Genomic DNA, 15,000 nt, shown 5'->3' with positions numbered 1-15,000 from the left:
AGACGTGTTAAAATAGCCCACAGCAGTAGACAAATACTCGTGTATTAAAAGTATAATATTTGAACAGTTTTCTCAGTAATAGTTACTGATAATTTCTCGAAAAGTTTAAATAATAGATAGATTGGAAATAATATAAATGCAATATTCTTCCCTATATTTCTTCCAAAAATGTTCATAGGGATATGAATACGTGAACAGGATCAGGGCTTATGTATTCAATTATACCGAAGATTTTCAAGCACGTCAGTTGAATCAATGCATTTATATCATACGGTTTAGTTCCACGAATCTTGCAAACGTATAAGAGTATCATTACTGAGTTTATGTAAAACGTGTTTATGTGCGCATAATATGTGCCTGCATACTCAAACAAACATACAACATATTCAAACAAGTAAGAAAACACGTGAATGTGCACATCATATGTGTGCGCACATTCAAACACACATACAACACATTCAATCACGCAAAAAAGAAATCACGAGCTTCATTGCCCTACAAAGGTCAGTCCAAGTCACCCGAACAAGCTCTATCATTATTTTTGAAAATTATATGTTATTCTTTTTTGTAAAGAGTCTACAGTATTTCTGGGTGGTCCCCAATGGTGCTGGATTGTTACTGGTGGAGTTTCACGTGGTGGAAAGATTGGACAAAACAATCGCAGCTCTATGGCAGCTGTGGAGTTTTCTACGTAAAGCGAAAAACTGTAATATTGGCGAGGATCAAGATGTCTGATGAGAGGGAAGAAAACAAGAAGAATAGGAGAAAGAGGGAAAATGCGATGGAGGGGGACGGGGAAGAGGTCTTGCCGGCCAGCCAAGTTTTTACTCTCCTTCCATATGGCAGCAAACATAGGTTGGTCCTCCCCTTAATGAGGCCTGCCGGGTAAATTGATGGTCGCTCTGGAACCCGTCTGAATTGCGATATTTAACCTCGCTTATCTTATTCCAGAGGTTAACATGGTCCATACTAGCCTTTCTAATCTTTCAAGGCAAAACACAACTTTTTGATTGCATTATTGCGGCATAAAACATTTGTTGAATATTGGGCTTATCATAATGGAGATGATTCAGAGTAAAATATGGATTTGTTGATAAAATTTCAAACAAAAAACCTATTAATTGCTGAGACCAAAATGCCGATGAGGGTCTTTGATTATTCATTTTGTATTTGAACATTCACATTTAAAGTTGGTCTTTCGCTACTGATTAGTAGAAGAGGTTACAAGTGTTCGTCCAAAATTATTTAGCAACTCGAAAGGCTTAAGCAAGAGATTTCAAACATGAAACTACAAACAAACTCACACAAAATCCTGCTCGGAGGTATAAAACCCGAATGTTTAGAGGCTCCATCGGTAATTCCATCCATCATTCTCAAGTGATCTGTGTCCATTCTTTACCTCTCCAACTGGACCCACCAACAAAACATTAACGCTGAGATATTGCCTTCAGGTACCCTTTACCCGGGCTGAAATACCTTTAATTGAAACCATTTATTTAGAAATAAAATTTGCATTATGTAAATTATAAGCCGTTATCTTCGGTACGGGCAAGTGAGTATGAGAGGCGTTTCCCGTAGGCGCACGGAAGCCTTGGTAAAACCGCCTCTGGGCAAAGATCATTCATAACCCCAGCCCCTTCGATGGGGAGCAAAGAACAGCTGCTGCCAACTGACTGACATAATGTAATTGAGTTTATTATGCAATGCAAACCAGTGAATTCCTTACTAGAGTATTTTCGGATTAGTCTTTGCTTTATTCTTGAACCTCAATGAACGTATAATAGTTTTAAGTCTTCTTTCCTTCTCCAATGCTGAAGAACTACTTACCACCAACTCAATTCCTCTCCGAAAGAACATATTCTCAAAGTCATTACAGACGAACCTCCACTTCTGGCCTCGTAAAAGATCCAGTTTTGTAGGGATTACTTTGTAAAAGTCCCTTGTTTATAGGACTTACTTTGTAAAAGGTCCTGTTTTGTAGGAATTACTTTGTAAAAGTCCCTGTTTTGTAGGATTTACTTTATAAAAGTCTGCTTTGTAGGAAAATGTAAATATATCTGTTTTAGGACTTGCTTTGTAAAAGTCGGTGTTTTGTAGGACTTACTTTGTAAAAGTCGGTGTTTTGTAGGACTTACTTTGTAAAAGTAGCCTACTTGTTTTTTAGGACTTACATTGTAAAAGTTTCTATTTTGTAGGACTTAATTTGTAGTCTATTTTGCAGGACTTTGTAAACATCCCGGTTTTTAGGACTAACTTTGTAAAGGTCCCTGTTTTATAGGCCTTACCTAGTAAATTCTGTTTTATAGACTTTGTAAACATCCCTGTTTTTAGGACTTACTATGTAAAAGTGCCTGTTTTGTAAGACTTGCTTTGCAAACATCCCGGTTTTTAGGACTTATTTTATAAAAGTTAGTGTTTTGTAGGACTTACTGTGTAAACGACCCTGTTTTGTAGGACTTACGATGTAAAAGTCCTCTTTGTAGAACTTAGTTTGTAAAAGTCCCTGTGTATAGGACTTACTTTGTAAACGTCACTGTTTTGTAGGACTTGCTATGTTGTAAAACTCTGTTTTGTAGGACTTTGTAAACATCCCTGTTTTGAGGATTTACTTTGTAAAAGTCTGTGTTTCGTAGGATTTAATTTGTAAAATTCTGTATTGTAAGTCTGCAAAAATCCAATTTTTGGGACTTAATTTGTAAAAGTCAGTGTTTTGTAGGACTCACTGTGTAAAAGTCCGTTTTCTAGAACGTAGTATGTAAAAGTCCCTGTTTTTGGGACTTACTGTAAATGTCCCTGTTTTGTAGGACTTAACTTTTTTGTAAAATACTGTTTAGTATGACTTCGTATACATCCCTGTTTATAGGACTTACTTTGTAAAAGTCAGTGTTTCATAGGACGTACTTTGTGAAATTCAGTTTTGTAGGGCTTTGTAAATATCCCATTTTTTAGGACTTACTTTGTAAATGTCAGTGTATTGTAGGAAATTGTAAACATCCCAGTTTTCAGGACTTACTTTGTAAAGGTCAGTTTTTTGTAGGACTTTGTAAACATCCCTGTTTTTAGGACTTACTTTGCAAAAGTCAGTGTTTTGTAGGATTTTGTAAACATCCCTGTTTTAGGACTTACTTTGCAAAAGTCAGTGTTTTGTAGGACTTTGTAAACATTCCAGTATTTAGGACTTACTTTGTAGAAGACAGAGTTTCGTAGGACTTACTGTGTAAAAGTCTTTTTTGTGGGACTTACTATGTGAAAGTCTGTTTTGTAGGACATAGTTTATAAAAGTCCTTATTTTTAGGACTTACTTTGTAAAATGCTGTTTTGTAGGACTTAATTTGTTGCAAAATGCTGTTTTGTAGGACTTTCCAAACATATCAGTATTTAGGATTTTCTTTGTAAAAGTCAGTGTTTTGTAGGACTTACATTGTAAACGTTCCTGTTTTGTAGGACTTACTATGTAAAAGTCTCTGTTTTGTTGGAGTAACTTTGTAAACATCCCTAATTTTAGGAATTACTCTGTAAAAGTCATTGTTTCGAAGGACTTACTTTGTAAAATTCTGTTTTCAAAGACTTTGTAAACATCCCTCTTTTTAGGAATTAATTTATATAAGTTAGTGTTTAGTAGGACTTACTTAGTAAATGTCCCTGATATGTAGGACTTACTTTGTAAAATCTCTATTTTATCGGACTTACTTTGTAATAGTCTGTTTTGTAGAAAGAACTTTGTAGAAGTCCCTGTTTTATAGGACTTACTTTAGAAAAGTCCTTTTCTTGTATGACTTACTTTGTAAAAAATCGGATTTGTAAGACTTAACTTGTAAACGTTTCTGTTTTGTAGGAGTTACTATGTAAAAGTCTCTGTTTTGTAGGACTTTGTAAACATCCCTGTCTTCAAGACTTATTTTGCACATGTCAATATTTTGTAAGACTCACTTTGTAAACGTCCTGTTTTGTAGGACTTAATATGTTAAAGTCTCTGTTTTGTGGGACTTATTTTGTAAGATTCCGTTTTGTAGAACGTACTTTGTGAAAGCCACTGTTTAATAGCACTTAGTTTGTAGAAAACTCTGTTTTGTAGGAGTTATGTTATAAACGTCCCTGTTATGTAGAACTTAATGTGTAAAAGTCCGTTTTGTAGAATATATTTTATAAAAATCCCTGTTTTGTAGGAATTACTTTGTAAACGTCCTGTTTGTAGGCTCTACTTGTAATAGTCCGTATTGTAGAAGCGTTCCTGTTATGTACGACTTATTGTGTACAAGTCCGTTTTGTAGAATGTATTTTGTAAAAGTCCCCGTTTAGTAGAACTTACTTTGTAAACGTTCAGTTTGAAGACTTTACTTTGTAAAAGTCTCATTTGTAGATTGTACTTTGAAAAAGTTCCTGTTTAGTAGGACGTAGTTAGTAAAAGTCCCTGTTTTTAGGACTTACTTTGTAAAATTCTGTTATATACCACTTCGTAAACATCCATGTTTTTACGACTTATTTTGTGAAAGTCCATGATTTGTGGGGTGTACTTTATAAAAGTCCCGGTTTTTAGGCCTTCCTTTGTAAAAGCCAGGTTTTAATAGGACTTACTTTGTAAACTTCCCTGTTTTGTGAGAATTACTTTGCAAAATTTTATTTCACAGGACTTTGTAAAAATCCCTGTTTTATTCCTTACTTTGTAAAAGCCAGTGTTTAGTAGGACTGACTTTGTAAACGTCCCTGTTTTGTAGGACCTAATATGTTAAAGTCTCTGTTTTGTAGGACTTCTTTGTAAGAGTACGTTTAGTAGAACGTACTTTAAACGTACTTTGTAAAAGTCCCTGTTTTGTAGTACTTACTTTGTAAAAGTCCTTGTCTTGTAGGACTTACTTTGTAAAGGTCTCTGTTTTTCAAAACTTATTTTGTAAAAATACCTGTTTTGCAAGAGTTACTTTGTGAACGTTCTTGTTTTGTAGGACTTATGATGTGGAAGTCCATTTCATAGAACATATTTTTTTCAAAAGTCCTTGTTTTGCCAGACTTACTTTGTAAATATCAGGATTGTAAGCCTTACTTTGTAAAATTCCGTTTTGTGGAACATCATTTGAAAAGTACTTTTTTTGTGGGACTTACTTTGTAAAAGTCCCTGTTTTGTAGGACTTACTTTGTAAAAGTCTCGGTTTTGTAGGACTTACTTTGTAAACTTTCCGGTTTTGTGGGACTTACTATGTGAAAGTCCGTTTTGTAGAACGTATTTTGCAAAAGTTCCTGTTTTTAGGATTTATTTTGTAAATGTCTGGTTTCTAGGCTTTACTTTGTGAAAGTCCTTTTTGTAGACCGTACTTTGAAAAAATTCGTTTTGTGGAGTGTACTTTGTAAATGTCCCTATTCTGTAGGACTTACTTTGTAATATCCGTTTTCTAGGACTTATTGGTAAAAGTCCGATTTGTATGACTTACTTTGTAAAAATCTGTTTTGTAGAGTTTATTTTGTAAAAGTCTGTTTAGTAAATTGGTAAAAGTCCATTTTGTAGGAATTATTTTGTAAAAGTGCCTTTTGTAGGATTTACTTTGTAAAAGTCCCTGTCTCGTAGCACTTACTTTGAAAAAGTCTCTTTTTATATGACTTACTTTGTAAAAGCCCCTGTTTTGTAGGATTTACTTTGTAAAAGTCCCTGTTTTGCAGGACTTACTACGTAAAAGTCTGTTTTGTAGGACTTCCTCTGTAAAAGTCAGTTTTGTTTGACTTACTTTGTAAAATTCCGTTTTGTAGGACTTGCATTGTAACAAACCCTGTTTTGTAGGACTTACTTTGTAAAAGTTACTTTGGTAGGACTAACTTTGTAAAAGTCCATTTTCTATGACTTACTTCGTAAAAGTCCCTGTTTTGTAGTCCTCACTTTGTAAATTCTCTTTTTTATAGGTTTAGTAGGACTTCGTTTTGTAGTACTTACTTTGTGAAAGCCTCAATTCTGTAGGACTGAACTTGTAATGGCCCTTTTTATATTATTTACTTAGTAAACGCCCTGTTTGTATAACTTACTTTGTAAACGTCACTGTTTAATTAAACTTCCTTCGTAAACGCCACTGCGTTGTTGTACTTACTTTGAAAATCCACTGTTTTGTAGGACTTACTTTGCAAAATTCTTGTTTTGTAGGACTTTGTAAATGTCACTGCTTTATTTGACTTACTTTGTAACCATAACTGTTTTATTGTACTTAATTTAGAAAAATCACTGTTTGTAGGACTTACATTTTAAAAGTCCTGTTTTGTATCACTTACTTTGTAAAAGGCCATGTCTCATCAGATTTACCTTGTAAAAGTCCTTATTGTTGGATTTATTTGGTAAAAGTCCGTTATGTCGAACTTCGTAGAAGTCCCTGTTTTGTAGGATTTACTTTTTAAACGCCCTTTTGGGTAGGACTAACCTTGTAAAACTCCCTGTTTTGTAGGACTCACTTTGTAAACATCTTTTTTTTTTCTTTTTTGTGGAACTAACTTTTTAAAAGTTCTTGTTTTGTAGCACTTACTTTATGAAAGTCACTGTTTTGTAGGATTTACTTTGTAAAAGTCCTGTTTTGTATCAGTTACTTTGTACACACACACACACACACACACACACACACACACACATATATATATATATATATATATATATATATATATATAGTACATATATATATATATATATATATATATATATATATATATATATATATATATATATATATATATATATGTACATATTTATATTTCTCCCTAAAGACATGCATATCACCCAGCATGATAACACGATTTCTTCATTCAGTTGTTTGTTTCTTTTATCTTTAGCCTTCGAAATGTCAGATGTGGCCAAGATAATTATGGTTCAGACTATCACGAAGCATTGTTCAACTTATTTCATTATGTCATGAATGTCCTTATCTCCTGAATATCCTTGACTCGCAGTTACAATCCGGACGTTAAAAATAAATTTCTTCCTTGAAAGTTATGTTACGAACAAATGATTGACGCTGCCTTAATTCACGAATACTACACGAAAATCTTTTAACTGTTTCTTGGTCAGTATTTTACGCAGTTACTCTCGACGGTTTCAATGCTATTCTGATTTAACGAAGATGTCCTTAGGACATCACTTTCAGCGAGAGGGGTACCAATTCTTCAAATGTACTTTTTTATATATAAACTTTTTTAAAAGATATTTCGTCGAAGGATGTTTATATCCTTTTATATATCACAATTGTTTTCCATCTACTCAAGGAAGACGTTATTTATAACAATAAAGACATTTGTATTATCAATTTCATTGATTTCTTTACAAAATGGCCAACGTTCTTTTTATCGACACTCCAGCGAAGCCTACTCAAACGTCAATAACAATTCCTACTGCACATTGAGGAAGAATTAAACAACACTTTTTTGCGTAGAGAGAGAGAGAGAGAGAGAGAGAGAGAGAGAGAGAGAGAGAGAGAGAGAGAGAGAGTGCAATTTTAGTCTAGTATCTCTACTGTAAACAAACTCCCCCACACAGCCGATAAATTTTACTCGGAACATTAGAGATAAACGTCAGGTGTAAAATGCTTCGATACTTCTTGATAAAATAAAGAAGAATCAGTGACCGATATGTGAATAAAGGACATAAAAAAGTGCGTCTTGTTATAATAATAATAATAATAATAATAATAATAATAATAATAATAATAATAATAATAATAATAATAATAATAATAGGTATTAGATGAATTGTTCATAATAAAAATTTGATTTTTTTTTTTTACAATGATCAACATTATCAAAGGGTAGAGACAAAAAAGTCTAAACATTTATATGATAAAAGAAAAAGATTAAACTTAGAAATCACAAATGAACAATTGATTATTACTGTGCAATCATATATTTACAGAGTGATGGTGTCACAGTGAGTTACAGTTTTACAAAAATGATAGACTGAAAAGTTTTATTAGCGCCTGAAATAAATATCAATCCCCGGGAGTGGAAAGGGGAGGTGGCGGATTCCCCAATTTTTGGAACCACTGAGCTAATCAATCCATTCCTTCCAACTAACATTTTCGTATTATCCTTATTGGTTTCATTATTAGTAAATTTCTTTGTTATGATTAATATGTACAGTCATTTAATCTAACTATTATGCTTTTCATATTAATCACATTTTACCAGTAATGAAAATAACTAATTCTTTCATAAATTATCTAAGAGAGAGAGAGAGAGAGAGAGAGAGAGAGAGAGAGAGAGAGAGAGAGAGAGAGAGAGAGAGAGAGAGAGCTTGCAAATGTATATTGCATAATTTATTTAATGTAAAAGGAAAACAAAATTGAATTTGCCATTTTGAGATTTCAGTTGCGACGTTACTCCCAGAGACTCTGGACGTGGGCGGGTCTCCCTTTCAGTACGTAAACAATAGCAGTGTTGTTGTTAACAGCATCCACAAGAATTAACAAGACTTCCAAAAAGCATAAAAACCTTGATCTTTGTTTTTTACCAAACTCTGAATTTATTTAATAACTACTGTCTATTTCAAGGCCCATAACACCCTCCTTTTTAATATAACTAATGAACTAAGCTTCTGATTAATGTGATACCGAAACCAGCAGAGTTTGAGATACCAACCTAATGAAGAAAAAGGGATACGAGCATCATTATTGAACATGTAAGAGTAAGGTATGCCCCGAGATTATTAAATAAATCGACTACCTATGCAAAGACATTAAAATCAGGAGAAAAAGTTCCTCAGGAGTCATCTAACCCACCTATTACTTCATCATTTAATGATAAAGCGCTGCATAATAAGACAGTAATATCTCCTTCTAAAGATTTATCATTGTGTATTAACAATAAGACATTGCCCACCACTATCCAACCTTTATTCCCCATTACAAAAGATGGTACTAACCTCTCCCAGGCATGTCCTTGACTGATTTAATGGCGATTCCACTTGAAACCAAGTTACCAGGTGCACCTGTAGTGGGGAAGGTGCAAAATCCTGGTACCTCACCATCTATTAATCGAAGGAGAGAGAGACCTCCATCCGTCGAATAAATATGATGTTTCTGATCAACCAGAAGACAATTTAAATAAATCAGAAATTCAAGTTAAGGTCCACCATCCCCTCAACAATTAGATCAAAAGGACAAAAAGAAAATCAGAAACACAAAACCCAATCTAACAAAACCCTCTTTAATAAAGCCACCTAGAAATAGCGTTAGATTAAAATTACCAATGTGAAGACTTCGTCCAAAGGGTCTTCCAAAAATAAACCATAGTTTTTCCTTCATTTTGCAATGGAATAGTCAGGAATTAAGGGCCAAATATGAATAACTTAAGCTCCTCATTTATGAGCACTCCCCCATAATTATATGTCTACAAGAGAACAAACTTGATCATAATACTCCTTGTCCTCGCGAATATATAGCCTCATCCTTACTTGGAGATTTGAATGGTAGACATCCTTTATGGGGCGATGTGATAGCAAACATCATGGGCAGTATTATTTCATCAATTGTAGAAAATGAGGATGTTAGACTCCTTAATACAACAGAGCCCACATACTTTCAATTGCAAGCTCTAACTGCCTCCTTGATTTTGATTCGAGGACATTAGATGATTGGCATACTAGTGATCATGCGCCAATCATTATAAACACCAATAATGTACCCCCTTTACAAAGATTACCACGATGGAATCTTGGCAAGGCGGACTGGGTTAAATTTCATGAGTTAAGTGGAATCGAGGGGAATGCAGAACAGTTTGAAAGTATTGATGATGCCATAGACTTATTAGATGGAACTCTTCATACAGCAGGAGTCAATTCAATTTCCCAAACAACATGGCTATTCAAACGACGACCAGTAATCTTCAGAACTAACTGTCCTGCACAGAGCCACAAGAAGGTCCTTATCTCGATTGAACAGACGCCGTACTGAAAAGAATTTAATTATATACAAGAAATGTAGAGCACAGTTCCGTCGGGACATGAAAAAAGCTAGGCGCCAATCTTGGGTAGCTTTTGTTTCCTCCATTAACAGTAGAACACCACCATCTTCTATATGGAGGAAAGGAAAAAAGATAGCAGGCAAATTCACCCCCAACCCACCACCAGTGTTGAAGGCAATGGTCAGTATGTGACTGAAGCTAGTGAGTTTAGTAATTCCCTGGCTGATCATTTCTCAAATGTATCATGCAAGTGTGAAACAGCTCCTGGTCATCAGTATAGGAACAATGAAGAAAAGAAAATCAAATTTTGCAACAGGAAGGGAAGAGACATACAATTCTCTTTTTACTGAAAGGGATTTTGATTCTGCACTTGCTACTTAGAATGATACAGACCCTGGGCCCGATGGAATTCCATAGGCAATGATTAAACATTTACCTGTTAATACAAAGTTATCTATTTTAAGCATTATTGATAGAATATGGCATGATCATAGTTATCCAAGTGTTTCGGAACTAGCCATTATTTTAGCATTTTTAAAACCTGGTAAGGTTGTCTTAGCAGCAAACTACCGACCTATTGCTTTGACATGTTGCTTAAGTAAGATCATGGAGAAGATGGTCAATGCAAGACTGGCGTAGTACTTGGAGATGAAAGGCATTTTATCACCTAACCTGTGTGGATTTAGGAAAATGCATTCAACGACAGGTGTGTTGCTATGACTTGAGTCCTCTATTTGTGAAGCTTTTGCTTCCAAACGGCACCAAGTAACAGTATTTTTTTGACCTCGAAAAGGCATATGATACTAGATGGAGATATGATATACTTATAGCCATTCATAATCTAGGACTGAGAAGAGAGCTACCATCGTTCATTCAATCATTTGTTTCACATGGATTTTTTTCAAGTTAGAGTAGGTGAAACTTTGTCAGAAAGGAAATGTCAGGAAGAGGGAGTTCCACAGGTTAGTGTGCTGAGTGTAACCCTATTTGCACTAGCCATAAATGGGATATATTTATTCATTCCTAAAGATATTATCTCAAAACTACTTGTAGATGATCTCTCTATATCATTAGCTAGAGAAAGAATGGCAATGGTTGAGAGAAAATTATAACTTTCAATTGACAAAATATTTCAATGGGCTGATATGATTGCATTCAAGTTTTCGACAAGTAAAACTGTTGTTGTCCATTTCTGTCGTATTCAGGAAGTACATCCAGACCTGGATATGTACATCAAAGGTCATAGTATCCCATGTGTAAGTGAAGCTAGATTTCTAGGGTTGACTTTTGATTGTAAGCTTACACGGGCTCCTCACTTGAAATCCTTAAAAGTAAAATGTCTTGAGGCTCTGAATCTTTTAAAAGTTTTGTCCTATACATCATGGGGGCAGACCATAAAACTCTTTTAAAATGATACAAGGCCCTTTTTTTTTTTAATTATTTATGAGTGTGAGATATACTCCTCTGCCACCACAAGCCGATTAAAAATTTTACATTCTATACGCCATGCTCGTATCAGATTGTCCACAGGAGCCTTTAGAACTTCGCCAATCCCAAGCCTCCTTGTTGATCCTGGAGAATAGCCTTTAGACTTATACCGGAAGTCTTCTATTGTTCGGTATTGGTTTAAGTTGCAAAGACATCCTAATTCTTTAGCAAACCATGTAATGCCTTCTAGATATTTTGAGTTGCACCTAAAATCTCCTCATCCTTATGGTTTCGGGTAGAAACATTAGTGGACAGTTTATATATAGGTACAAATAAAGTGCTTCCATGTAGGATATCATCAACCCGTCGACGGAAATTACCGGATACATGTATATCTTTTTGTAAACATTTTATTGGTATAAAAAATAACATTACTGACTACGAAGTCAGGTTGCTCTTTATGGAACATGTTGAAGAACACAGGGAATCGAATTTTATATATACTGATGGCTCCAGATCTGATGCTAGCATTGGATTTGGTGTATATACTGTAGTAGTGCTTTTAATTGTAGAGGCGCACTTCCTCTAGCATCCTCTATATTTACTGCCGAGCTATATGGCATACTAACTGCTATTAAGAAGATAGTGTTGCAAGACAAGGGCAATTTTACCATATTTAGTGATGCAAGAAGAGTCCTACAAGCTTTAGAAATATTTAATTCCAATTATCCTTCAGTTTAAAAAAAATTCGAGTGGCTTTTAATCATTGGTATGAGAGGAATAACAGTTAGATTTTGCTGGGTCCTGGCACACGTAGGTGTGTCTAGAAATGAGAAGGCAGATTCACTGGTAAAGAGTGCTACAGCTGAGTTGCTACCAAGAAGCTATCCCATTCCCAGTAATGATTTTTTTTACCTACAATTAAGAATTCCATTTACAAAAATTGGCAACAGCATTGGGATAGATTACTTGAAAATAAGATGAGAGAAATAAGTAATGTTATATCCCCTAGGAGGTATAACGGGATGCCCCGAAAGTAGGAGACTACTCTTTGAGGTCTTCGCATTGGTCACACTTGGATGACACACAAGTTTTGCTGGCTGGACAACATCAACCATATTATGACGACTGTTTGGTACCATTGACAGTGAGGCATTTGTTAACCAAATGCCCCACATATAGTAGTGAGAGAAATAGGTATCTGTTTGAGGCTCGAGGTAAAGAGGCAGGTTAATCCTTGCCAAGATTCTTGGACATGATGTTTTCCACCATGCTAGTGGTATTTTTAGCTTTATTTCAGAAGCATTTCTTCTGAAAGATATTTAACTTTTAAAATGACATCTTTGCTTCTATGGTTTTAATTGAATATTCTTTTATTTTCAATTTACAATAAACGATATCGGCGTCAATGATCTTAGATGTCAGGATGCCAGGAAATCTCATATCAATCAATCAATCTATTTCGCTTTATTGTCTTGCTTTACTGTATATCGAGAAATGTCATCTCAATTTTGTGGGCATGGAGAGAACAGAAATTAAGATCGGACAACTAGGCCCAGAATGATGTATGTCGACCATGACGTAAAGTCCCATGTCTGTATGGTTATCAAATGATATATAAGTTATAGTGAATTGTACTGCTCTTTGATGGAATTTAGATACTGATTAATTATTATGTTTGAATAATCTCATATTTAACCTCACTTGTGTTTATTATTTAATTAATAGGCAATTCTTACGAAAAAGAAGACAAAAAAAAAAAAAAAAAAATCTCTGATGGCAGTCAGAAAGGTGACCGTGCTTGGGATGGTACACGACTGTTATATACGGGCATTGACAAGGCGTCCTGCTGAAACCTTGCTTATTGCCTACTATTGACATTTTATATTATGTCCAGAAGGCTTCACCATTGTTCACAAGGTTGTCGTAATACTTCTGTGTTGGGACTCTTAACATACTACAAGAGGGAACAAGACAACAATAAACTGAAGATTGGCCTGAATAGGTTGGTATCATGAGCTCGGGTTTAATGGCGTATCATCACAGACATGTATAGTTGAATATTGTGCATCATCAGACTCTCTCTCTCTCTCTCTCTCTCTCTCTCTCTCTCTCTCTCTCTCTCTCTCTCTCTCTCTCTCTCTCTCTCTCTCTCTCTCTCTATATATATATATATATATATATATATATATATATATATATATATATATACATATACATATACCAAGGCACTTCCCCCAATTTTGAGGGTTAGCCGACATCAACAATGAAACAAAAACAAAAAGGGGACCTCTACTCTCTACGTTCCTCCCAGCCTGACAAGGGGCCCAACCGAGTTCAGCTGGTACTGCTAGGGTGCCACAGCCCACCCTCCCCCGTTATCCACCACAGATGAAGCTTCATAGTGCTGAATCCCCTACTGCAGCTACCTCCGCGGTCATCTAAGGAACCGGAGGAAGCAGCACGGCCTACCGGAACTGCGTCACAATCGCTTGCCATTCATTCCTATTTCTAGCACGCTCTCTTGCCTCTCTCACGTCTCTCCTCCTATCACCCAGAGCTTTCTTCACTCTATTCATCCACCCAAACCTTAGCCTTCCTCTTGTACTTCTCCCATCAACTCTTGCATTCATCACCTTCTTTAGCAGACAGCCATTTTCCATTCTCTCAACATGGCCAAACCACCTCAACACATTCATATCCACTCTAGCTGCTAACTCATTTCTTACACCCGTTCTCACCCTCACTTCATTCCTAACCCTATCTACTGGAGATACACCAGCCATACTCCTTAGACACTTCATCTCAAACACATTCAATTTCTGTCTCTCCGTCACTTTCATTCCCCACAACAGTTGGTACAATCACTTTCTCATATAGAACTCTCTTTACATTCAGGCCCAACATATATATATATATATATATATATATATATATATATATATATATACATAATTATACTACTTCAGTCTTGTAACTTTATTCAATAAAATGTTATCTGCTATACAACTATCTATATACAATACACTTATTGCTAATAAAGTATATCCTTCCACCTCCATCCAATCCTCAGCTATATTAAATATTTATAATGATTATATTCTGTGCGCACCCTCAACAATCATTCCCTAACTTCAACCCACTAATGACTGCATATCTGTATCGAAAAATAAAAACACCTTACCTCTATCAATTGTATATATATATATATATATATATATATATATATATATATATATATATATATATATATATATATATATATATATATATATATTTGTACTGATATAATGATAACCATACAGAAAGGGGGCGTGGTAGATGTAAACATCACGGATACGTTATGGGAGACACACATCAATTTGCACCTAGTTGCCAAGTCTTAATTTCCGTTCTCACCATGCTCACAAAATTGAAATGGCATTTCTAGATATAAAGTAAGACAATATTTTAGATGCTTGAATCAATGTTTTCTTAATTATGTCGGTGTCTCAAACTTTACTGGTTTCAATATCACATTAATCAGAAGCCTAGTTCAATAGCTATATTAAAAAAGGCGCGTGTTATGTTCCTTGAAATAGATAGTAGTTTACTGCTAGTGTACCCAGCACACGATACAGCAGTTACAATATAAGTGATCAGTGTGTTTTCCTTTGG

At 35.0% G+C, this 15,000-nt stretch overlaps 1 protein-coding gene across 7 annotated transcripts in view; it reads right to left on the bottom strand.

Moving 5' to 3' along the window:
- The window catches only part of LOC137650081 (venom allergen 5.01-like), a 613,638-nt gene that overhangs the window by 400,672 nt on the left and 197,966 nt on the right, over positions 1 to 15,000 (bottom strand). The gene's annotated exons all lie outside the window — the stretch shown is intronic.

The sequence above is a fragment of the Palaemon carinicauda genome, chromosome 11 (assembly GCF_036898095.1).
Source record: "Palaemon carinicauda isolate YSFRI2023 chromosome 11, ASM3689809v2, whole genome shotgun sequence".
In the NCBI taxonomy this organism is placed as follows: Eukaryota; Metazoa; Arthropoda; class Malacostraca; order Decapoda; family Palaemonidae; genus Palaemon; species Palaemon carinicauda.
The sequence above is the reverse complement of the archived record's forward strand: the minus strand, read 5'-3'. Positions and strand labels throughout refer to the sequence as shown.